The sequence below is a fragment of the Callorhinus ursinus genome, unplaced genomic scaffold (assembly GCF_003265705.2).
Source record: "Callorhinus ursinus isolate GAN/ISIS: 27379988/994484 unplaced genomic scaffold, GSC_fseal_2.0 scaffold44, whole genome shotgun sequence".
Lineage (NCBI taxonomy): Eukaryota > Metazoa > Chordata > Mammalia > Carnivora > Otariidae > Callorhinus > Callorhinus ursinus.
In genome coordinates, this window is record NW_027397106.1 from 9,423,444 (window position 1) to 9,449,128 (window position 25,685).

At 39.6% G+C, this 25,685-nt stretch overlaps 1 protein-coding gene across 6 annotated transcripts in view; it reads left to right on the forward strand.

The window, feature by feature from the left end:
* Nucleotides 1-25,685, forward strand: part of NELL2 (neural EGFL like 2) — a 400,969-nt gene that overhangs the window by 246,055 nt on the left and 129,229 nt on the right. The gene's annotated exons all lie outside the window — the stretch shown is intronic.

Here is a 25,685-nt window from a genome sequence, read left to right on the forward strand (position 1 = left end):
TACCTGCTTGCTCTGGGTAAGTTTTATACTCCCTGTTAGGAGAGTTAAAGAAAAACTAGAGAACCAAATTAGTATTATGCTAATTTTATACTTAAACAGTATTTATACTCAAAACTTCTGTGAATTCTATGGCAAATGTGAGAAACAACCCTTAAATAATATTTCCTTTATATGGCAGTAGGTTTTTGCATAGAGGAAGAAGAACATAAATAATGTGATGTTTTCAGAAATAGATTCTTGGAGTGCTAGGAAATGGGAATATTAAAGAGAATTGAGCTCCTTCATGCCTCTGGGAAATGCAGTGGAGTACATCAAATAAGTTTTGCTTATGTTTGTTTTATGAACTATCACTCTCTGCAGTACCATCCAGAGTCCTGTTCAGAGATATCTTGAGTGTTAGTAATGCCTAAAGTTGGTCCTGGGATAAGACAACCCATTCGCTTCATATTCTTTCCTACCTGTAGAATATTGAAAGAAAATGGTGCTAGGTAAGTAGCTTGAAGACTATAGGGTTTGAGGAAAAGTGGGTGTGAAATAGACATTTCTTTGGATTTCCTTTTTTTCAAATAGAATAATCTTAAAAATAAATAAATTTTAGAAAAATATGTGGGACTATAAAACCAGAGAGCACTTAAAAATATTATTCTTGTCACTTTTTACTCTACCTGTCACTTTCTACTCTACCTCCAACTTTATAATTTTTATCAGATGGATGTACAAATAATACTTAGAGGATTTCAGGGAAAAAGACTATAACACTCCAGTAAAAATATGAATCTATAATAAAAGTGTCACCTTATGCCTTCGTATTAGAGTGCACTCTTCCAAGTTTCCATTACAGTGACCATAGTGTGTACTACTTGATATCTTGTTATCAGTTAAAGCAAAGGGCAGGTCCTTCCTCTAAATTCAAATATAGTATTTATATAAAAACAAAATGTTGGGTATAAAGAACAATGAGAAGTGACCTTCCAACCTATGGAGAATAACACAAGGATATTTTGAAGATAGAATATGTATTTATTATAGAGTTGCCAGTGGGTTATTTTTTTAATTCCAAACATTTCCACATTATAGGACCAATTCTGCACTTTTTCATTAGACGAAAATTAATCACATTGAGTGGCAGAGTTTCTTGAAGGAGGTCTGCAGAGATATTTTTCAACATAAAAAAAGAATATAAATGACAAATCTCAGTAAATACACGGAGAATAAAATACACAGTTTGCTGTATTATTGGTAATATCAATAATTCTGAGTTCCAATGTATTTGTTAACAACAACAATCAGCAAAACCACTGCATCTCAGAGCGATATTTCAAGATGTGCTCATTAACAAAAAAAAAAAAAAAAAAAGAGTTCTAGCAGTTTTCAATGAGTCTGCCAATTCCTTGGCATGAAAGACTTAAAAAGCTTTGTACATGTTTATACTTCTTAGTTGATTCTTTTTTTCTTATATTCTTAAAAAGTGTTCGAGATTGTAAATAAGAATACATGACACATAATTTGGCCTGCTGTTGAATGAGGAGTGTTTCTTCGGGGCAGGGTATTTTTAAGAGATTCATTTCCATTCCAAGCCTGTCTGTTGGCTGTAAATCCAAGGAATAATTGAGCTGTCATCCCTTCCAGAGATGCTCCTGCTTTGGCTTCACCTCTCCCAGTGTATTTTCCTTCCAAATAAAATCCCACAAATGACTGTTTGTTTTTGACTACTTAGGGAGAATTTTCCATTAAGATTCCGAAGTATCTAATGATATCAAATGAAGTATCCCTTTGTAGGAATGCCAGTGAAGGCCAAGATCACTTTAAGAAAAGCTGTTCAGACCATGATTTTGTGCCTAAAGAACCAGAGCCAAGAATTTCAAGATCTGGCAGGTGATGGAATGTATTTCCTTAATGATGCACAGTATTTCTGTTTCCACTTAAAGAAGGATTTCTTGCCCTTAAATTTTCTATATACTGTGGATAGGTCTACAAATTGGAGGATTTACATCCGTATGTGAAAGTTGGATTTCCTAGGGAATAGGAGTGGATTTTATTTTGTAGCCCAAAGTCAGGCGATCTTTGACAAAACTTTTTATGTTAGACCATACAGGGTCAGCACACATTCAGGGTCCCTGTAGAGGAAATGAATGCTTAAATTCTCCATCTTTGAATCTCTCCCTGCACACTTTAACATTAGCATCTGTACCAAAGCCTCGAAGAAATGACTCTTCTGATGGGGGCTTGCCTTGCCGCTGAAGGTGTCTAGGCAGTACCTTTTCAAGAGCTCCCACAAGAACAGAGTTGGACCTTATCTCTCTGATAAAGACTGGGATTTATTTTCCATGGATTTAGAAACAGATATCCATATACTTGCAGTGGTAAGCCTTCCAGAATGAATGTCAAAACACCACTGCAGAGCCATTCTCTGATGTTTGTGGCTGAGCTCGTGGAGTTGTGAATTTGTTTTGCTTCTGGATCCCTGCCCCTCCTTCCTATTGAAGAACTCTCTGCCATGACATAGCTGACTTTCTCAGCACGGAACCCAGCAGACTCTCAAAGTTGCTTGCCCCACCTGAAAATGAATCATTCTAATTTAAAGAAGACTCTAAGAGCGAAACATGTTACTTTATAGTTAAGAGCTTTGACCAATAAAAGAAACATTTTTTGCTTTTATAACCTTTTAGCTCTTGCATAGAAATCATGTATGCTACAGTGTAATTACCTTCCATAGTTGGTAGAATTGCATAGGTTTTTTTTTTTTTTTTCTCTTTCAGTTTCAGACAGTTTGAGTTATATTTTCCCCAGGATCATAAAATTCTGGAGATGGAAGAATTCTTAAAGATAATCTAGTCCAATCTCCTAACTTTCCCATGTGGGAAAACTGAGGATCAGAGAGATTAATTGTCTTACCCATGGGGCAAAAGAGGGCAAAAAGATAAGCTTCCTTAGTCTTAGTTCTATTATTCACCATGTGTTTAATTTGTGACCATACAAAAATAATAAAGGGAAAGATTCATATTTTATATAGAAATACAGTATTTAATTTATAAAGTTCAGTAATTAAACTGCCTTTCTATAGATTGTTTCAGTTCATTAGCTTCAATTCCAAGAGAAATGTTTCCCCTACAGATCTTATAATAATTCTGAATCAGAAGTCAGTAGAAGTATAAATCGCCATTTTCTGGGCCTCTGACTCTGTTGTACAGCCACACTAATGACTCAGTGGCGCAAATGATATAGCAGTTTAATAAGCTCTGCTAAACCCATTAATATAATTTTCCTTCCAGCGAGGGTGTTACTTATTTATTTTTCTAATTAATGCTTCATAATCGCTTTCCTTCTCATGTCCCTTCCTGTTCTTATAGAGGAAAGAATAGGTATACCTACAAGGAAAGAAAGAGAATGAAAAAGAAGGAAAGAAGGAGGGAGGGAAGGAAGGAGGGAAGGAGAAAAAGACAAAGGAGGGGAGAGAGAAGGGAAAGAAAAAGGTTTGGTTCACATGAGCCAAGATGCTAGAAGCCCACTCTTCAGTATCTCTAGTTGCAAAAATAACTTAATTTTTACGCATAACAAAGTTGCTTGGTTACTGATCTGGACTGATGGTTTCCTTGGTTCACTTGTATAAGCCTTAATTGAATTGGGCAAATCTTTTTGAGTTTTACTGGACATCCCTTCCTGGGACTGGTCTTGTGTAATGGACAAAGAATAAAATGTCTCTGGAAACAAAGGCAGAGTCCAAGAATTGTGGAGTTATCAAAGGATAACAATATTTGGAGTGAAGAGGCATTCATGTCAGATCTTGCTGCTATATCTCTCTGCTCTGATTATTATAACTTAAAAATGGATTTCTGATTCTTTTTTCATGTTGATGAGCTTGTAAATCTTCCCACTGTTGTGTAGAGTGGGAACAAAAAATTGGGAAGGGCAAACTGGTAGAAGGGATGGAAAAGGTCTTGCCCAGCTTAGGGAGAAAATTGATCCTTTAGGGCAGTGGTTATCCAATGAGGGCAGTTTTGCCCTCCTACCTGCCAGAGGTCATTTGACACTGTCTGGAGACATTGCGGTTATCACAACTGTGAGGAAGGGAGTTGCTACTGGCACTGGGTGGGTAGAAGCCAGGGATGCTGCTGAACACCCTATAACATTATTAATAGGCTCTCTCTCCTCTTGAGGAAATATCCTCCTGAGGAGCCTACTCTCCTAGGATCCTTTCAGCTGGGAGCTTTTCCCTGGTTACTTTCCAACTGAGTCATTAATCTTCATCCTGTTCGGGACATTCACTACAAGATAGCCCCCATAACAAAGAATTATACGACGTAAATGTCAATGGTGCCAAGGGTGAGAAATGGTGCTTTGGGGTTAGCTGATCAAAATTGTAAAAGGTATACTTCTTTTTTCAAACTTTCCCTTTTCTTCTGCAAGTTTCCTTTAGGCCCTGTGTGGTGATGCCTTCTCTCACTTTTTATGGTGCCCTGTGTCCTTTTATTGGCCTTTGGCTTTCTCAGTAAGACCCACTGTCCCCCATTCTTTCACCTCCTTTCTTTTCTCGGAAACCTCTTCTTAGATGAACATAGGAGAATGATTCTCCAATGGTAAAATTTCAGTCCTCAGCAGAGGTGACAGAGGGGAATTCCTTAGGGCCCCTCAAATTACACTATCCTGATGCCTCCTCCATATGCTTTTTAGGGACTCTGACTGCTTCTGTTATTCCAGGAGCTTCTGATGCTGGCTTTGGTCCATGTTACCTATCACGGAAGGTCCAGAAAGTGTCTAAACACAAGGAATTTTACTAGACACTTCATTTTTGTTGTCAAACAAAGAGCCTCCTCTGGTGTTCCCCAAGGAATTTTACTTCTGAAAGTACTTACCTTTTACAGCATTGAATACTCCTAGTGCTTACATGTTATGATCTTATTGTTATAGTTACTTCTTTTTCTCTAACATGGTCAGTACTGATTTTTTTTTTAATCATCACTACAGATGATTTGTCAGATTTGTCAGATTTGTTTAGTTGGGTGATTACGGAGAAAGAGTCATGAATTTTAGGATGATACTAAGTTTTCTTCATTTGTCTTTTTTATTGTCGGTTTCCTAGCATTTTAAAGAGTCTTGGATACTATTGTCATGCACAGAAGGTTACAGAGAAGGATTTACTACTGTGCAACTGGAGCAGATTTAAGTCAGTTGTAACCCATGGATGCCCTTTCCTCAAATAGCTGGTGTGTGTGTGTGTGTGTGTGTGTGTGTGTGTGTGTGTGTGTATGTGTGTGTTTCTTTAAAGTTCCCTATCAAGCAATGCTAGAAAGGGTAAATGGCTTAAAGTTTTTAAAGAGACAATATTTGGAAAGGCAGCAATCACAGTATTCTTTTATATTCTGCATTCCTCCAAAAAGAATTTAAACTGGAGCTGGTAATTTATTGTATGGATGGACAATAACTTCATTATCAGCTATTTAAAAATAGCCCTCCATGGATTTATCAAAATCACAAGTACAGAACAAGACAGATAACTCACTGTGTGTATATGATGGTGATTACTGGTATATAAATAGTAAAGGGAATAAGATAGTGTAGACAATGGCAGAGAGGATGGGGGGAGGGGGCGCAGAGAAGCACAGACCAGAGAGAACGATGATAAAGAACAGGAAGGGAAAATATGCATATCAGCATTCACACAAAAAAAATTCTAAATAAACAAGGTTATTTTGGTTGTAAAATGCCTTGGCACTTTATCTTTAGTAAAATGCCTAGCACAGAAGAAATCTTTAATAAACGTTAGCTACTATCATTGTTGTTCCAATTATGATTAGACAGTCTATCCTCTTGAGGAAAGGTCTCATTTCCCTGGGACCTTTTCAACTGGGCACTTTTGTCTAGTTACTTTTCAAATGAGTTATTATTTTTCAGAAAAATACATAGCTTTGCTGGAGCAGTGCATTCAAAGTGTTCTTGTCTGTTCAACTGTACTTATTATGTAACTGCGAAAAGGGGCTTAAAGAAAGAAAAGAGAAACCTTGATATAACTAACGGGCACTTTCTCTGGAAGTTAGAAAACTCCTTCTGTAGGTGGATTTGTTGTACTTCCTAGGATGGGGTGTTCCTATTGCTCTTGTGAATAAGCATTAGATTGGGGTGCTCTGGGGCTACCTAGATGCATCCAGGGGCCCTATGAGGATACTAATCTGCCCAGAGTATGGAATATGACCTCTAAATAATTAATGAGTCTGCTCAGTTCTCAAGCACAGCAGATTTCATGAGCTCGGCTGCTTCTGTGTGGATTTCTTTTCTAAAGACTCACAATCAGCAATCAGCCAGTCCTACCATCTGTCTACTAGTCGCCATGACTATTGGGAAGGACTTCTGCATTTTTATGAACAACCACTCTAAAATTTTCTTTTCCTGGAATCACAATTGCAAAATATGATAAAACTGTATATTTCACAAAATATGAAAATCGGTCAACTTTAGGTTTTAAAATTTAAAATATGGCCCCTAGTGCTAGAAGATACCTTATTCATTTCCTGTGGTTCACCGTATATGAGTACGTTGCAGAGTTATTATTGAGAAGTTTGAAAATACAAACATGATCACAAAAGCAAATGAAAATAACAAGCCCCAGGACTCAAAGAATTAATAGTAAAAAGCAATTTTAAGCAAGCATAATCCAGAAAACATCTCTAGATGAATGTGGAGTGTGGTTACTGGGAAGGGTTAATGTTTGGAAAACTTCAGGCCACGTTTAGAAAACTTGCAGAGAACAGAAGTGAGTCATGTCTGTGCAGTTAGTGAGGAGGCCAAGGCAATGTGCTTATCTCTTTTGTGAAACACATATGTGCATGCATACAATTAGCAGTCAGCTCAAAATGGAATAGGCCCAAAGGCTCAGGGAGCTGAATTGCCTTTTTTAAAGATGAAAAGCTTGGAAAGGAGTCTGTGCAATCTGCATCTGTCAGTGAGTAGGGGAAGCATCCCAGCTCCAATGTATAGCGGTTTCCAGGCTTGTCAGAGCCTTTATTGCAGCCTCTCGATGCAGCCATCGTGTCCATGTATGACCCCCGGCCTGGCCACGGTTTGATCATCAGAGCACTGACTGGTACGTGTCTCCACGAGCTTGCCTCTGTGCAAGCTCACCTGAGCGCTGAGCTGACGGGAGCTGCCTCATTAGCCAGCCTCACCTGCTTTCCCTCGGTTAGTCAGTAAACCCTGATTCACCTTTGTCCCAAATAGATGTATTATTTGAGTTTTATTTTGAGATTTTTGTTCGAAAAGCACAGAGTCAAAAACTCACATAGGGGAATAAAAAGATTATACATGCCAGGAGTGTAATAAGAGCGGTGTCTTAGCAACAGACACCTGTGGAGGACAGTATTATCGGAGTTGAAGTTCAAGAGACGCCTTTCATGTCCTTCTCTGATTGTTGGCATGTTAGCGGTATGAAAGTTTGACTTTCCTTCTGCCTCCTCACTATTCCAGTGCTCCACGGAACAGAGTTCCTCTTCTGGTTCTACTGCCGATCTAATCTTGCAGTGGGTGTGTGATTTCCTGATGACATTGCCTTGTCTTGATGCTCTCCCTTTCTCCCCGGTCCAGGAGGCCTCCTCACTGTCATATTCAGTCATGGGATTGGGCTCGGAGGGTGAGTTTCTTAAGTTGAGAACTCTCTCTCTCTCCTGTGTGCTTCTGCTGCGGGGAGAGAGACCCACACTGACTGGTTGAACGGTACTTTCATTGTCTGTTGCCACCTATTTTAGTATTGGTCTTTTCTTCATAAAACTTCTGATACCATATATGAAGATTCCTTTTATTCAAAGTTGTTTTATCAAGGGGGATAACATTGTATTAGTTATCTACTGCTGCATAACAAACAACCCCCAAATTTGGCAGCTTAAAATAACACATTTTAGCGCCTCACAATGTCTGTGGGTCAGGAATCCGGGTATGGAATAGCTCCTCTGCTCTTATAGTCCTCTGCTTCAGGACTTCTTGTAGGGCTGCCATCACGGTGCCCACCAGGGCTGGGGAAGGATTTTCTCCAAGCTCACCTATGTGATTGTTGGTGTAATCCATTCCTTACTGGCTATTGCCTGGAGGTTGCCCTCAGCTCCTTACCATGTGGGCCTTTCCAACATGACAGTGTGCCTCATCAAAGCCAGTTAGTGACATCCTATTACCTTTGCTGTTGCAAATCAGTTAGAAGCAAATTACTAGGTGCAGCCCATACTAAAGGGAAGGAATTACACAAAGGCATGAATATCAGGAGGTGGAGATCACTAGGGATCATCCTTAAAGGCTGCCTACTACAGACATTGAATATTATAGTTGACTAACCCACTTCAGCTAAATACTGATAAGAGCACCAGGTTGGGAATAAGGGTAGAGAGAGAGGAATAAAAATGCGTCATGTAGGGGCACCTGGGTGGCTCAGTTGTTAAGCGTCTGCCTTCAGCTCTGGTCGTGATCCCAGGGTCGTGGGATCGAGCCCCGCATCTGGCTCCCTGCTCGGCAGGAAGCCTGCTTTTCCCTCTCCCATTCGCCCTGCTCGTGTTCCCTCTCTCGCTGTCTCTCTCTCTGTGTCAAATAAATAAATAAAATCTTTAAAAAAAAAAGTTTTAAAAAATGTGTCCTGTAAGAACTTGTAGGTAAGTGACTGTGAAAAACTCATGAGATGTCACACATTACTTTCGGTTTTCTTTACACCTGAACCTTGATACGGGTGCATGCTAAGGTTATTGTCCAATCTAATAGATGGAGACGGTATAAATAAATCACTATGGTACATTGTGGTACATTCTGTAACAGAGAAGCATGCAGACAGCTGTGGGGAGCCTGGAAGAGGCAGTGAATAATCTGGCTTACACCTGGATACAGGCAGGCATCACCATATGACATTTAAATTGAGGTTTTTTAAGGATGAACAGACATTTCAGGAGAGGAAGAAGTGTGAGACAACGTATCAGGATGGAGGAAGAGTAGGTACAAAAGTATAGGTTCTTGTATAATAGCAGGTTTGGTGTGAATGGCATTGTAAGAGATAAAGCCAGAAAATCCTGTAAAAAATTGTAAGACACATTTTACAGTTTCTGAAACATTTCACTCAGTCTGTACACATTCTAATTGAGATGTATGTTGAAGATGTATGTCAGTGCTTTATTTTTTCTTTTTGCCCAAAAGTCGTTTATTAAATTGATGATACTTTGAGTGCAGACCTAGAATCAAAGTGATACGGTATTTCATGTTAAAGATGACAGAACGCTTTGTTCGTGTTCCTGGAACTCCATGAAAGTAAATTTTCAGTGTGTTCTGATGAGAACTGATTTTAGAATTTTCTAGAACAAAATCATAACCATTAAGTGGCTACCTGCAGCATTTTTATGCCATAGGTTTGCATACACATGTCCATTAAATGTTATGAAATGCAGCAGCAACAAAAACAAGATGGGAAATGGCTAAGCAGCCCACAGGGCCTCTCTCATTAGTTGATCCAGATCAAATCACAATCTCCTTAGACCTCTCTTCCCATGAGCATTTTGTGGCATTTTAGCTTCCCGATCCTAACTCCTTCAGGCTTCTTAGACTCGAGTCCTTGTTCCGCTGTCTGCTAGCTGTGATCTTGAGCAACTTCTCTAACCTCTTAGCCTGTTGCTTCATCTTTAAAGTGGAATGACATTACATACCTTATACGTTGTTTTTAGAATTAAATGAGATGAAGTATGCAAAGTAATAAGCGTGACGGCTGGAACAGAGTAAGCAGTTATAAGTAGGAGTTGTTATTATGTTCCTGTCTGTGGTAAGCAGAATAATGACCCTCCAAAGATGTCCACATCCGAATCCCCAGAACCTGTGAATACGTTACTTAACATGGCAAAAGGGACTTTGCAGACCTAATTAAGGTTAAAGACCATGAAATGAGGAGATTATCCTGTGTTATCCGGGTGGGCTCAAACTAATCACTTGAGTTCCTCCAAAAGAACTTTCCTGACTGTTGTCAGAGGAAGATGTGGCTAGGAATAATGGTCAGAGAGTTACAACATGATTGGCTCGGGAGATGAGACGGGACTGTGGGCAGGAGCAGCCTCTAGAGGAACAGGCTTTAGAAGCTGGAAGAAGCAGGAAAACAGAGCCTCCAGAAAGGAATGCAGCCTTGTGGACATCTTGATTTTAGCCCGATAGACGTATGTCAGACTTCTGACCTATGGAAGTATAAAGTAATGGATTTATGTTGTTTCAAGCCCCTGATTTAGAATACTTTGTTATGGCAACAAAATAAAACTAATGCACTATTATTGCTAGCTCACTCTGTTAAATGGTCCCAAACTATATTTTGAAATGATTCTCAGTTCCCATCTCTTTCCCAGTTTTGAGGAGCAATATTTCAAGTCTAATAATTCTAGGGTAAGTCTGGGGAGATGAAGTGATAGTCTGTTGGGGGAGCAGGAATCTAGTTCATATTTATGCCCACATTCCTCACTTTAATGGTTGAGTTACTTTTTTCATAATTGGTTTTGGAGTAAAAGTTAAGGATGCTCATTATTTTCAAAATATTTTCCTAGTCTGCTTCTAACGAACACAAACACTCGTATAAACACAAAAAATTACGCAGAAATAGACTATACATTTATCGCAAACATAGTAAATCAAATGATGATGTAGTATATTTCTCATCTGCCTCCTTTTTAAAAGATTCTGAACTTAATAATATGAAGGAATTCACAGATAATAATTTTGAAAGCACTATTTTAAAAATTCATTTGTAGACTTAGGTGGTTATTGGAGGATTACTGCTGCCATAGACCCTCTAGATGGAATGAAGGGTTGTTGAGAATGACCTTTTCATTCAGGAAGGCTCCATGCCAGCAGGACTATATCTGAGTCACAAAATAGTGAACTATGGGCCACAGTTGGCTCTCAGGGACAACATATTTGGCTTTTGGGATGTTTTAATGATTCAACATTTAAACAGCCAAAAGATTTCATTATGAAAATCTGGATTTCCAGCCAGATTTCCAGATTGTTCTCCATTAAGTCTGGGTTGGTATCACTGCAGCCCCCTGAGAAGAAGGCCTCTCCAGTTCACCACACTCCTTGTCTCCCAGTTACTCAGACTCAGCAGTTCCAGTAAGAATACTCATGTTTGAATACCAGAATTCTTACAACCAGTCTGCCTCAGCTATTTACTTTGTCTGCCTGACTCATGAATTAGAATATTTTTAGTTTGCAACCTATGATTTATGGTATTAAGGTGAGCATAAATATGGTCATCTTAAGCCATGAAAGTTTTAATATAGAAATAATGTTCAAAGTTTCATCTTCTTTATGAGTCATGACCCTACTAAATCCATAAGTCACATTGATATAAACCCCAGAAGAACCATCAGACATGTCAATAAATTTGGAACTCATCTGTATCGGTTTTCCTTGTGAAATTAAATTATAAGACACTTAAATAGTAATGTCACAAGAAGAACTTTTATGCCATTACCTTGTAGTGTCTGGTACTTGGCCAATTTTTTAAAACTCCTAAAAACTTTAGTTTATGGCAATGTTGATAGCAGAACAAATTGGTTAGACCAAAAATGCATATAATTTGTTGATAAACTAGAAAAGGTCCATGGAAATAAAACTGTTGAATACTGGATGTTGTTTTGTTTTCTAATGGCCTATCTGTTCTTTGATTGATGTTGTATCTCTCAGAAGGGGGTAGCAGTCAATGTCTTGTAAGGAGGTGACGGCATATTACATAGAACGTAATCATCACAGGGAATACAACATGTAGATTTGGTTTGCGGGATTTCACTGTGAATTAATCCGTGAAAGAGGACATGTTACCGTTTGTAAGTCCTCTGCTGGAGGAGCAGGGCCTGGGGCTGTCGGCCTTAGCTTGGCTGATATTAATGATGCTTTTGATTTTGTTTGGCTTCTCTTTGCACACATTACAATTTGTGGTATTATCTGCCCCTCTTCTAGCGGTAAAGATTTCCACATTTCTGTGCAGAATCTCATGATTCCATTGATAAACAACTGAAAGCGTACGGGGTCAAGAGCCCTATGCAGCTGTCTACCACCTGCCCTTGTGACCACAGGCAACTCTCAGCCTTTCTGAATCTCAGTTTCCTGTCAGCAAACGGGGGGAAATATGACTTGTTTATATGTAGTCATGGCTTTTAGTTGCAAGTAATAGGAAAAACTTGGCTGTCTTAAGCTTCAAGGGATTTCCTGGGAACGTGTAAGGGGCTCAGAGAATACATACAAAGCTTAAGGAACAGTCTGGAAAATGTACAGAGACCAAGGCATCTCTGGAATCTTCTACACTGTAACAGTTTTCTCAGGATGGGGGGATCATAACATGTCACCCCTGCTGCTGGCGGCCACTGCAAGATGGATGCCGTGCAAGGACACATAGCACTGAGAATCAATGCCAGTGATCTCTTTGCTTCCCCATCACCCAATCTATGCTCGAAATTCCTGGGTAGAAGCATGTAGTTGTTTTAGTTTATGTCACATGGCCATGTGTTTGCGAAGTGGCAGGAGCATGGCTGGGGGAGAACATGTCTTGCCTTCTTTTGGCTTCCATAGTGGGAGGGGTGCCCTGCTTCCTACCTGGATTCACACAGTGGATGTTGTTTCCAGAATAGAGAGGCAGTTGAGATGCTGGATGGCAGGGTGGAGGGCAGGAGAAAGAGACAGAGAGAGAAGAAATAATGATAATGAGAAATAATGAGAGATGCCTGAGTGGCTCAGTTGGTTACGTGTCTAATTCTTGGTATCAGCTCAGGTCTTGATCCCAGGGTTGTGAGTTCACACCCCATGAGTTCAAGCCCTGTGTTGGGCTCCATTCCCAGCATGGAGCCTACTTAACAAAAAGGGAGAGAGAGAGAGAGAGAGAGAGAATGATGAGAGATGATGAGAGGTGAGGAGAGGTAATGAGAGATGAAGAGAGATGAAGTGAGAAGGAAAGAATCTACATTGTCCTTACTCCTTAGTCTGCTTGGTTGGTGTGGGTTTCTATAGGAAGACTATACATAATGGAATGCTGAAAACCTTTCAAAGCATTATAAATATGTAAGTTGGCATTATAATTATTCTTGGTGTCACTATCTCATTTCAAATCTTCATTTTTTTTTAATCTGGACATTTTAGATATTCTACTGACAGTCTCACTCTGTGGAATTTTTTGCCTCATTATGACCTCAACTTTATCCATGGCTCTACCTTCCTATTCAGTGTAGTCATTTCCCTCTCTAGAAACCTTCAGTGACTTCTCATTGCCCACAGAATAACATTCACAGAGCTTAGCAAAGCAGTCTGTCTTTCCAGCTTCATGTCCAACTACATCCTTCTACAAACCACAGGCTGCTTCTGCTTTGCAAAACTATTATAGTGGAACTTGATAAGGTTCAATAATGCAATGCAAAACTTGATAAGCTACCACACTATAATATGGATGCTAACATAATTGGCTCCAGCCCCCATTCTCAAACTGGGTGAACTAAAGGTCTTAGCTTTTGGGGGGGATTGGGAGGAAGAAGGGGAGTAGGTGGTAACTGACTTCTGATTATCAGAGATTTTAGCAGTTCAGTTCAAAGCATATTTAACTTTGCAAGAATGCAGTAGAGAACATGCCCCTGAAGTGATCTAGCAGAAGACTTCAATTCCCCAAAGTGTGTCAGTCTCCGCATCTATTAGAATGAAAACAAACAAGTGATTGGCTAAAGCATTCACCTGATGATCAGGGCATTTTGTCTTTTCAGAAGTAGTTTCATCAATAGAATTCAAGAGTTGGTCTTAGGTTTGGACGCATTGGTCTTAGAGTTGGGGTGTATAGCTGTCATCTTGCGAATGCTTCCCTTGAGCTAGATACCTAATTAACAAAACCCCATGCTGCAGATATCCCTGCTGAGTAGATGAGGAAGCTGTGTCTGGGAGAGGCTGAGTAACTTGCTCAAATTCTCAGTTATTATAAGTGGGGAAACCCCATTCATATAAGAAGAAGAAATAACATTTGGCTATTCTTTTCTTCCATCATTTTAAGGAAAGCGAAACTGTCCCCAGAGTATGGCTATGTGAGCCAAACATATAATTGTGAAGTTTGGCTCCGAGTCTCACCATCCTCAAGTTCAAGTCCATTAGGTTATATATCAGCGACAGTGCCAAGTAGAATCATGTAGGGGACACTGCTACCCACTCCTTGGCACTTCCCTGAATGCTTTAGGTTTCTAGTAGCCTCATATTCCTTCTAGATTATTAGAATGGGTGTGTGCTATTGCACTTCGGTATTGTATCTTTCACACACATCCCTCTGGAGCCAGACGCCCTGGGTTTGAATCCTGACTGTGCACCTTATTGAATGAATGACCTTCAGCAAGTGACTTATCTCTCAGCACCTCTGTTTCCTCATCTATAAAATGAGATTAGAAATAATAATACTTACCTCATACTCAGTGTGAGGATTGGGTGAGTTTAATACATATGTAAGAAGTTGACAGCAGTGCCTGGAATAACTACTTTTTAAAAATATTTATTAACTGCTATTTGGAGATTGTACTTAGTGCTATGGGTGATACAAATATAAGTAAAACCTATACCTTTGGGGACTTTATAATCTCTGAGAGGAGGTAGAGATATATTCACTTAACTAAAACTAATAAAAGACAGAACGATTGCTAAACAGTTATAAGCAATGAGCTCTGGTCATTTGCTTGTATAAAATTATAAGGATGGATGCAAAATGAGGGGTGAAAGAAATGAGGGGAAAACATTGGCTAAGAGTTAGGAGGTGAGGGGTGTATGAAGAAACCTGTCTCTTACTAGCCGGGAAACTCAACCAGTTTACTCTACCTATCCTGAGACTCTTTCTTTGTTGGTAAAATGGAGAAATTTTACCCACTGTATAAAGGTATTGTCAAGATTAAAAGTATTAGATTTTTGAAGTGCCTACAACAGCATATGCCTAACCAGATACTATGATATTCTATTCTATTATTCAACTATGAAAGAGATTACTGTACCCAAGGAGCAAGCTGAAATTCAGAATAGGAAAACATTTCTCTCCCAATCAAACCCATTTTGGCCTTAGCCACCACACTTTTGTTAAAGCCACGGGCATTGAGGACATTCTTGATTCCTTCCACACTCAATTCATCTACATGTTCTCTGTTTAGGTTTTCAAATAAGAGCTCAAATCCGGACCCTTGTCTCTTTCTCCCTCCCATTATCCAAGTCGAAGGCACTCTATTAATGTCACCTCTCCTACCTCATCTCAGTCTACTGTATGTCGTGCTTCTTATGTTTAGTCTCGTTGACCTCTTTTTATGTCCTGGAAGAAATCCCAAACCTCTTTCTTCTTCAGTCCTATATATTGTGTCTTTTACTTGAAACACTTTCCTCCCTTTCCTTTCTGCACATGTGGCTCTTCCTCATCTTTTAGGTTTTAACTTAAATATTCCTTCCATGTCTACTCTCAGTAGCCCCTTCCCCATGCCCTGTGGTTCCCCATCATTTTACCTGCTGTGTTTCCTTCAGAAGTTAATACACACAACCCCCTCCGTGTGTTTTTCTTCTTGCCTGTCTTTCCTTAGCTCCTGTAAGCTCCTTGAAGGCAGGGAAAATGTCTCCTGGTTCTGCTTTGTTCATCACTGGGTTCCCAGAATAGTTCCGGGATTTGAATGAGTATCAGTAGATATTTGGATTCATTAATTCATTCAACAAATATTTGTTGATTAACTACCAAGAGCATCAAAGCACATCGCATCAGAGTTATAAGGAATACAAAGTATTAGGGAGGAGGGAATTTTGTGTATGTATATACTTTATCTCATCTGGTATAGGATATCTGTGGGGTTCATGAGTGCCTTCCTAAGACTGATGATCAGATAGTTCACCAGAAAGCTGAGCCTGAATTAAATTGAGACTTTTCCTCCTTTGTTACATCCAGGTGCCATACTTCCCTGGTTCTATGTAAGGAGAAGTTCAGGATATGCCTTATAAATACTGGTAGGCGGCTGCCATGGTTCTTTGTCATTTCTTAGATCCATTGCCTAGAATTTCTTAGATATATAGTATCCAAAATTAAACTCAGTCACATGCCACACAGTGAGCTCATATCCCTGTCAGTCCTCCTAGCTCCTTACTCATGTTTATTGCTTTTTACTAAACCAAACCTGTTATGTCCGTATTTTTTCTTCTACTGCAACATAATGACCTGAATGTTATTCCAAGATTATCCCAGCAGAGGAATAGAATGAGGTTGTTCATCTCCGTGCATTAGCCTCTGCCTTCTTAGTCTATCAATAGCTGAATCTTCTGTATCAGTAGTAAATGCAAATTTGAGGCACTTTCAACTCAAACGTTTTTTCTGGTATTATTCCTTTCTAGTTTGCTTTATCCTATCAGGCATCTCCCTGATTAGATTATATTTTCTCTGGTGAATTTATTGATATTGTTCCATGAAGAAATTCTTACCCATGTTTCTAACCTTTTTAAACATTTTCTAAGTATTTTTAAAAGTTACAGATAAGCTTTCCTTTTTAATTGTGCAAAATCTGTATGTCCTTATGTACATAATAGAACCAGCCCACCAAAATGAATGCAGATAATATTTATCAATAGAAACCCTACTGAAATTCAGGGGAAACCAAACACATATATTTGAAAATATGGTATTCTATTCTATTATTCAACTATGAAAGAGATTACTGTACTCTTGGTCAATTCAAATGTACCATATTTACATGAAACCCTAAATTTGCTGCTTTCGTATTGCTACATGTTTTCTTTTGTATATGAGTCATTTTTTTTTCTGATACAGATGTAATAAACATCTCCAGGAAAATAAATACAGAAAAGCCCAAAGAAGGAGGAAAGTGATTAAAATCTCCCAGTATCCCATCTCCTAGAGATACTGCTGGTTGATACTTTAGAAGTAGTTTTATTCTTTTATCTGTGTATGCAATGTATGTGTACCTTTTTAAGTTAAATGGGAATCATGCTATCATACTTTTAATCTTTTCAAATTATTAATTTAGTATAAATATTTTCTCATATATCAATAATATTTTACAACATAATTTATGATGGTGGCATAATGTCCTATAAAATAGATAAATTAATTTATTTAGCCAGCCATATATGGTTGAAATTTTCAAAATGTCAGTTTCACAGATAATATGTGGTGCAGGAATTTTTGTAACCTTCTAGAAAGAGAATGATTAGGCCTAAGTTCTGTACATTTTAATACTTTATATATATATATATATATATATATACACACACACACACATACATATATATATGAAATACTTGAGACATATGAAATTGCCCTCTGAGAATTCGTACCAATTTATATTCCCACCAGCAGTATATGAAAAGGCTAGTTGTCTGAACTTTCATTTGTACTGGTAGTTTTTCCTTTTTTACCTGTAAATTTTGCAGGTTTACAAAAATACGAAGATAGATATATCTTCGTATTTTTAAATGTCTTTTATTATAATATGAACATTGTTCCATCAAGTGTATATTGCTTTTTGTTTTCTTTTGTGAATTGTGTGCCCATATTCCTTTAACCCTTTTATTTATTTTGGCGGCTGATGTTTTTCTCATTGATTTCTAAAAAATTATGAGTTTTCAAAGTCTTTTTCAGGTTGGAGGGCATAATTATCAAGTTAAGAATCATCTGGAAACACTTACCTAGAAGCTAAACTACCAGCATATTCTCTCTGCCCACACCCATCATAAACTGAGCTGTGAGAAAGTGCAACAGTGACCTCACTGATCTATCTTTTCTAGCTTCACAGAAATCTGTAAATTAGACAAGGAAGGCAATATTATCTCCATTTCACAGAGGAAAAAATTTGGTTCCAAAAATTAAACTGGTACAGGGCCTCACAATTTTTATTTTTTTAGATTTTTTTTTTTTTTTTTGACAGAGAGAGACACAGCGAGAGAGGGAAGGCAGGCAGTGGGGAGTGGGAGAGGGGGAAGCTGGCTTCCCACAGAGCGTGGAGCCCCATGTGGGGCTCTATCCCAGGACCGCGGGATCATGACCTGAGCTGAAAGCAGACGCTTAACAACTGAGCCACCCAGGCGCCCCAGGGCCTCACAATTTTTAAACACCAGGTCCCTGACTAGCTTTTCAGATGGCACATCCTGGGATCTTTATTTTCTGTCACCTTACTCTGTTTATTATTTCTTTTCTTTCCTTTCCCTCTTCATTATAATTTATTTTTTCTCCCTACTTTTTTTAAGAACACATCAGTATCAAGAGGGGCATTTTAATCAACATGATTTTAGGTTGCCTCTCAAGTCATCAGGGGAGATGAGCTTTATATCAGACACTGGGATTACTAGATGTCTTGCAAAAAAGTGAATCATCTCATTATCCTTCATTTTGTTCAAATCCCTTTTATCATGAAGTAAATTTGCTTGAATTTTAAAATTAACTTCATCACTTACTTCTGGAAATAGAATGTTTTAATAAATAAGCTGAGGGAAGAGAAATATGATTTAGTTGACAAGGAGTTGAGATCCCTTTGCGTTGTTCCTGGTTCATGCTTTGGATATGTCTTACGTACCCATATTTTCCCCACTCATTTATTTTTCATGTAAGAAGATGATAATATTAAAGTCACTGTTTTTGAGATACATGCTTTGTTTTGCTTGTTTTGCTAGTGGTGATGGCTTTGTGTGGAGTTAGCCATATGTTCCTTCTCAGTTACATCTGGTTCCAAGAGAAGGTAGCTGTGAGAATTCTGGATAGTATCTGGTATCTGTGGAGCAGTTTTTTCCCCTTTATACAGTAAACAGTTCTCTCCACCCCTACTACTCTTAACTGGTTCGATTTTAAAGTTTCACCATCCTCAGTTCCTTGTTGTCACCTCCAGCCACGTTGGATTCCATATATGTTTGATGACTTGAAAGTATTTGGAAACAGGGGGCGGAGCAAGATGGCGGAGGAGTAGGAGACCTAGATTTCGTCTGGTCTCAGGAATTCAGCTGAATAGGGATCAAACCATTCTGAACACCTACGAACTCAACAGGAGACCGAAGAAGAGAGTAGCAACAACTCTCTGAACAGAAAAGTGACCACTTTCTGGAAGGTAGGACGTGCGGAGAAGTGAATCCGAGGCGATATTCGGGAGGATAGACGGCGGGGGAGGGGCCTCCGTCGGCCGCTTCTGGCAAGTGCTAGAGCCGCGGAGCACAAAATCGGAACTTTTAGAAGTTGGCTCCGTGGAGGGACGTCGCTGCAGTGGCTAAGCGGGGGGTGGAATCCTCCCGGGACAGTGTGGTCTCAGGACCCTTGGGGTCACAGAGAGACCGGGGGTGCCTGAGTGCGCCAGAGCTCCCAGGTATCAGAGCGGGGAAGCCGGCTGCAGAGACGGAGCAGAGTCGCGGGCTCTCAGCTCGGGGTTGCCATAAACTGTGATCTGCGGCCCAGTCGGGGCACGACTCCTCCAGCAGGGACCCAGCAGGCGGCAGATCCGGGGAGACTCCCCTTCCTTCCCGGGGAGGAGCGGTGCGGGAACGCACTGCAGGGATCTGCTGGGTTTGGAGACTCTGCGCGGGGTCGGGTGCCAGAGATAGCAACGCTCGGTCACAGGCCGGGTGAGCATGGAGTGCGGCCAGAGACCGGGGACACGGAAGTGACTGCTTTTCTCTGGGGGCACACTGAGGAGCGGGGCCCCGAGTTCTCGGCTCCTCTGGGTGGAGATTGGGAGGCCACCATTTCTGCCCTGGTCCTCCAAGGCTGTACGGAGAGCTTGCAGGGAACAAAAGCTCCTGAGATCAAACCCGAGCAGCTTCCTTAGCCCGGACCGACAAGGGCGGGGCAATTCCGCCGCCGGCAAAGACATTTGGAAACCACAGCAACAGGCCCCTCCCCCAGAAGATCAGCACAAACAGCCAGCAAGCCAAGACCAAGTTGATCGATCAAGGAGAACGGGAGAACTCCAGCGCTAGGGGAATACTGCACATAAATTTTTCATTTTTAGAGTCATATTTTATCCCTTCATAGTAGTTACCCTTATTTTTGGCATATATATATAAGTTGTTCTCTCTTTAAAATTTTGAGGTACAGTTTCTTCTAACAGATCAAAATATACCCTAAATCACTAGTGTATGGCTTTGTTCTAGTCTCCTGCCTGATCACATTCTCTCCCTTTTTCCTTTTTTTTTCTTTTCTTAAATCTTCTTTCTTTTTTCAAACAACTTATCTTACCAAGTCCTTTTATAAAACCTTTTATAATTTTCATCTTTACAGTCATCTTCCATCCCTTCATTGTATCAACCCTTATTTTGTACATATATGTCTTTCTTCCTTTAAAATTTTAGGAGGCACTTTTTTCTAACAGACCAAAATACGCCCAAAATCTAGTGTGTGGCACTGATCTATGCACTAGCCTGATCATATTTGATCACATTCTGCTTTTTTTGTATTGTTTTGTTTTTGTTTTTATCTTTTTTTTTCTTTTTTCTCTTTCTTTTTTCTTTCTTTCCCTTTCTTTTCCCCTGGTTTCAGGTCTTTTCTGATTTGTATACAGTATATTTGCTGGGGACTTTGTAAACCTGTTAGCATTTCGTTCTCTCATTCATCTATTCTCCTCTGGACAAAATGACAAGACGAAAGAAATCACCTCAGCAAAAAGAACAAGAGGTAGTACCTTCAGCCAGGGACCTACTCAATACAGACATTAGTATGATGTCGGACCTAGAGTTCAGAATCATGACTTTAAAGATACTAGCTGGGCTTGAAAAAAGCGTGGAAGTTATTAGAGAAACCCTTTCTGGAGAAATAAAAGAACTAAAATCTAACCAAATCGAAATCAAAAAGGCTATTGATGAGGTGCAATCCAAAATGGGGGCACTAACTGCTAGGATAAATGAGGCAGAAGAGAGAATCAGCGATATAGAAGACCAAATGATGGAAAATAAAGAGGCTGAGAAAAAGAGAGAGAAACAACTACAGGATCACGAGGGCAGAATTCGAGAGATAAGTGATACGATAAGATGAAACAACATTAGAATAATTGGGATCCCAGAAGAAGAAGAAGAGAGAGAGAGGGGGGCAGAAGGTATATTGGAGCAAATTATAGCAGAAAACTTCCCTAATGTGAGGAAGGAAACAGGCATTAAAATCCAGGAGGCACAGAGAACCCCTCTCAAAATCAATAAAAATAGGTCAACACCCCGACATCTAATAGTAAAACTTACGAGTCTCAGAGACAAAGAGAAAATCCTGAAAGCAGCTCGGGAGAAGAGATACGTAACCTACAATGGTAGAAACATTAGATTGGCAACAGACCTATCCACAGAGACGTGGCAGGCCAGAAAGGACTGGCAAGATATCTTCAGAGCACTAAACGAGAAAAATATGCAGCCAAGAATACTATATCCAGCTAGGCTATCACTGAAAATAGAAGGAGAGATAAAAAGCTTCCAGAACAAACAAAAACTAAAGGAATTTGCAAACACGAAACCAGCCCTCCAAGAAATATTGAGAGGGGTCCTCTAAGCAAAGAGAGAACCTAAAAGCAGCAAAGAGCAGAAACGAACACAGACAACAGACAGTTAACAGTCAACTTACAGGTAATACAATGGCACTAAATTCATACCTTTCACTAGTTACCCTGAATGTAAATGGGCTCAATGCCCCAATCAAAAGACACAGGCTATCAGATTGGATTAAAAAACAAGACCCATCCATATGCTGTCTGCAAGAGACTCATTTTAGACCCAAAGACACCCCCAGATTGAAAGTGAGGGGGTGGAAAACCATTTACCATGCTAATGGACATCAAAAGAAAGCTGGGGTGGCAATCCTTATATCAGACAAACTAGATTTTAAAACAAAGACTGTAATAAGAGATGAGGAAGGACACTATATCCTACTTAAAGGGTCTATCCAACAAGAAGATCTAACAATTGTAAATATCTATGCCCCGAACATGGGAGCAGCCAATTATATAAGGCAATTAATAACAAAAGCAAAGAAACACATTGACAACAATACAATAATAGTGGGGGACTTTAACACCCCCCTGACTGAAATGGACAGATCATCTAAGCAAAAGATCAACAAGGAAATAAAGACTTTAAATGACACACTGGACCAAATGGACTTCACAGACATATTCAGAACATTCCATCCCAAAGCAACAGAATACACATTCTTCTCTAGTGCCCATGGAACATTCTCCAGAATTGATCACATCCTAGGTCACAAATCAGGTCTCAATCGGTACCAAAAGATTGGGATCATTCCCTGCATATTTTCAGACCACAATGCTTTGAAACTAGAACTCAACCACAAGAGGAAAGTCAGAAAGAACTCAAATACATGGAGGCTAAAGAGCATTCTACTAAAGAATGAATGGGTCAACCAAGAAATTAAAGAAGAATTAAAAAAATTCATGGAAACCAATGAAAATGAAAACACAACTGTTCAAAATCTTTGGGATACAGCAAAGGCAGTCCTGAGAGGAAAGTATATAGCAATACAAGCCTTTCTCAAGAAACAAGAAAGGTCTCAAATACACAACCTAACCCTACACCTAAAGGAGCTGGAGAAAGAACAGCAAATAAAGCCTAAACCCAGCAGGAGAAGAGAAATCATAAAGATCAGAGCAGAAATCAATGAACTAGAAACCAAAAGAACAGTAGAACAGATCAACGAAACTAGGAGCTGGTTCTTTGAAAGAATTAACAAGATTGATAAACCCCTGGCCAGACTGATCAAAAAGAAAAGAGAAATGACCCAAATCAACAAAATCATGAATGAAAGAGGAGAGATCACAACCAACACCAAAGAAGTACAAACAATTATAAGAACATATTATGAGCAACTCTATGCCAGCAAATTAGATAACCTGGAAGAAATGGGTGTATTCCTAGAGATGTATCAACTACCAAAACTGAACCAGGAAGAAATAGAAAACCTGAACAGACCTATAACCACTAAGGAAATTGAAACAGTCATCAAAAATCTCCCAAGAAACAAAAGCCCAGGGCCAGATGGCTTCCCAGGGGAATTTTATCAGACATTTCAAGAAGAATTAATACCTATTCTCCTGAAACTGTTCCAAAAAATAGAAATGGAAGGGAAACTTCCAAACTCATTTTATGAGGCCAGCATTACCTTGATCCCAAAACCAGACAAAGACCCCATCAAAAAGGAGAATTACAGACCAATATCCTTGATGAACATGGATGCAAAAATTCTCACCAAAATACTAGCCAATAGGATCCAACAGTACATTAAAAGGATTATTCACCATGACCAAGTGGGATTTATCCCTGGGCTGCAAGGCTGGTTCAACATCCGCAAATCAATCAACGTGATACAATACATTAACAAAAGAAAGAACAAGAATCATATGATCCTCTCAATAGATGCAGAAAAAGCATTTGACAAAGTACAACATCCTTTCTTGATCAAAACTCTTCAGAGTATAGGGATAGAGGGTACATACCTCAATATCATAAAAGCCATCTATGAAAAACCTACAGTGAGTATGATTCTCAATGGGGAAAGGCTGAGAGCCTTTCCCCTAAGGTCAGGAACGCGGCAGGGATGTCCACTCTCACCACTGCTATTCAACATAGTATTAGAAGTCCTAGCCACAGCAATCAGACAACAAAAAGAAATCAAAGGCATCCAAATCGGCAAAGAGGAAGTCAAACTCTCACTCTTTGCAGATGATATGATACTGTACGTGGAAAACCCAAAAGACTCCACCCCAAAACTGCTAGAACTCATACAGGAATTCAGTCAAGTAGCAGGCTATAAAATCAATGCACAGAAATCAGTGGCATTCCTATACACCAACAACAAGACAGAAGAGAGACAAATCAAGGAGTCTATCCCATTTACAATTGCACCCAAAACCATTAGATACCTAGGAATAAATCTAACCAAAGAGGCAAAGGATCTGTACTCAGAAAACTATAAAATATTCATGAAAGAAATTGAAGAAGACACAAAGAAATGGAAAAACGTTCCATGCTCATGGATTGGGAGAATCAACATTGTGAAGATGTCAATGCTACCTAGAGCAATCTACACATTCAATGCAATCCCCATCAAAATACTATCCACTTTATTCAAAGAAATGGAACAAATAATCCTAAAATTTGTATGGAACCAGAAGAGACCCCGAACAGCCAGAGGAATACTGAAAAAGAAAAGCAAAGCTGGCGGCATCACAATTCCGGACTTCCAGCTCTATTACAAAGCTGTCATCATCAAGACAGTATGGTACTGGCACAAAAACAGACGCATAGATCAATGGAACAGAATCGAGAGCCCAGAAATGGACCCTCAACTCTATGGTCAACTTATTTTTGACAAAGCAGGAAAGAATGTCCAATGGCAAAATGACAGTCTCTTCAACAAATGGTGTTGGGAAAATTGGACAGCCACATGCAGAAGAATGAAAGTGGACCATTTCCTTACACCTCACACAAAAATAGACTCCAACTGGTTGAAAGACCTAAACGTGAGACAGGAGTCCATCAAAATCCTAAAGGAGAACACAGGCAGCAACCTTTTCGACCTTAGCCGCAGCAACTTCTTCCTAGAAACATCGCCAAAGGCACAGGAAGCCAGGGCAAAAATGAACTATTGGGATTTCATCAAGATAAAAAGCTTTTGCACAGCAAAAGAAACAGTCCACAAAACCAAAAGACAACCGACAGAATGGGAGAAAATATTTGCAAACGACATATCAGATAAAGGGCTAGTATCCAAAATCTATAAAGAACTTATCAAACTCAACACCCAAAGAACAAATAATCCAATCAAGAAATGGGCAGAAGACATGAACAGACATTTCTCCAAAGAAGACATCCAAATGGCCAACAGGCACATGAAAAAGTGCTCCACATCACTCGGCATCAGGGAAATCCAAATCAAAACCTCAATGAGATACCACCTCACACCCATCAGAATGGCTAAAATTAACAAGTCAGGGAACGACAGATGTTGGCGGGGATGTGGAGAAAGGGGAACCCTCCTACACTGTTGGTGGGAATGCAAGCTGGTGCAACCCCTCTGGAAAACAGTATGGAGGTTCCTCAAACAGTTGAAATTAGAGCTACCGTTCGATCCAGCAATTGCACTACTGGGTATTTACCCCAAAGATACAAATGTAGGGACCCGAAGGGGTACGTGTACCCCAATGTTTATAGCAGCAATGTCCACAATAGCCAAACTGTGGAAAGAGCCAAGATGCCCATCGACAGATGAATGGATAAAGAAGAGGTGGTATATATACACAATGGAATATTATGCAGCCATCAAAAGGAATGAGATCTTGCCATTTGCAACGACGTGGATGGAACTGGAGGGTGTTATGCTGAGTGAAATAAGTCAATCAGAGAAAGACATGTATCACATGACCTCACTGATATGAGGAATTCTTAATCTCAGGAAACAAACTGAGTGTTACTGGAGTGGTTGGGGGTGGGAGGGATGGGATGGCTGGGTGATAGACATTGGGGAGGGTATGTGCTACGGTGAGCGCTGTGAATTGTGCAAGACTGTTGAATCACAGATCTGTACTTCTGAAACAAATAACGCAACATATTTTAAGAAAAAAGGAAAAGAAGAAGATAACAGGAGAGGAAGAAAAGGGGAGTATGTCAGAGGGGGAGACGAACCATGAGAGATGATGGACTCTGAAAAACAAACTGAGGGTTCTAGAGGGGAG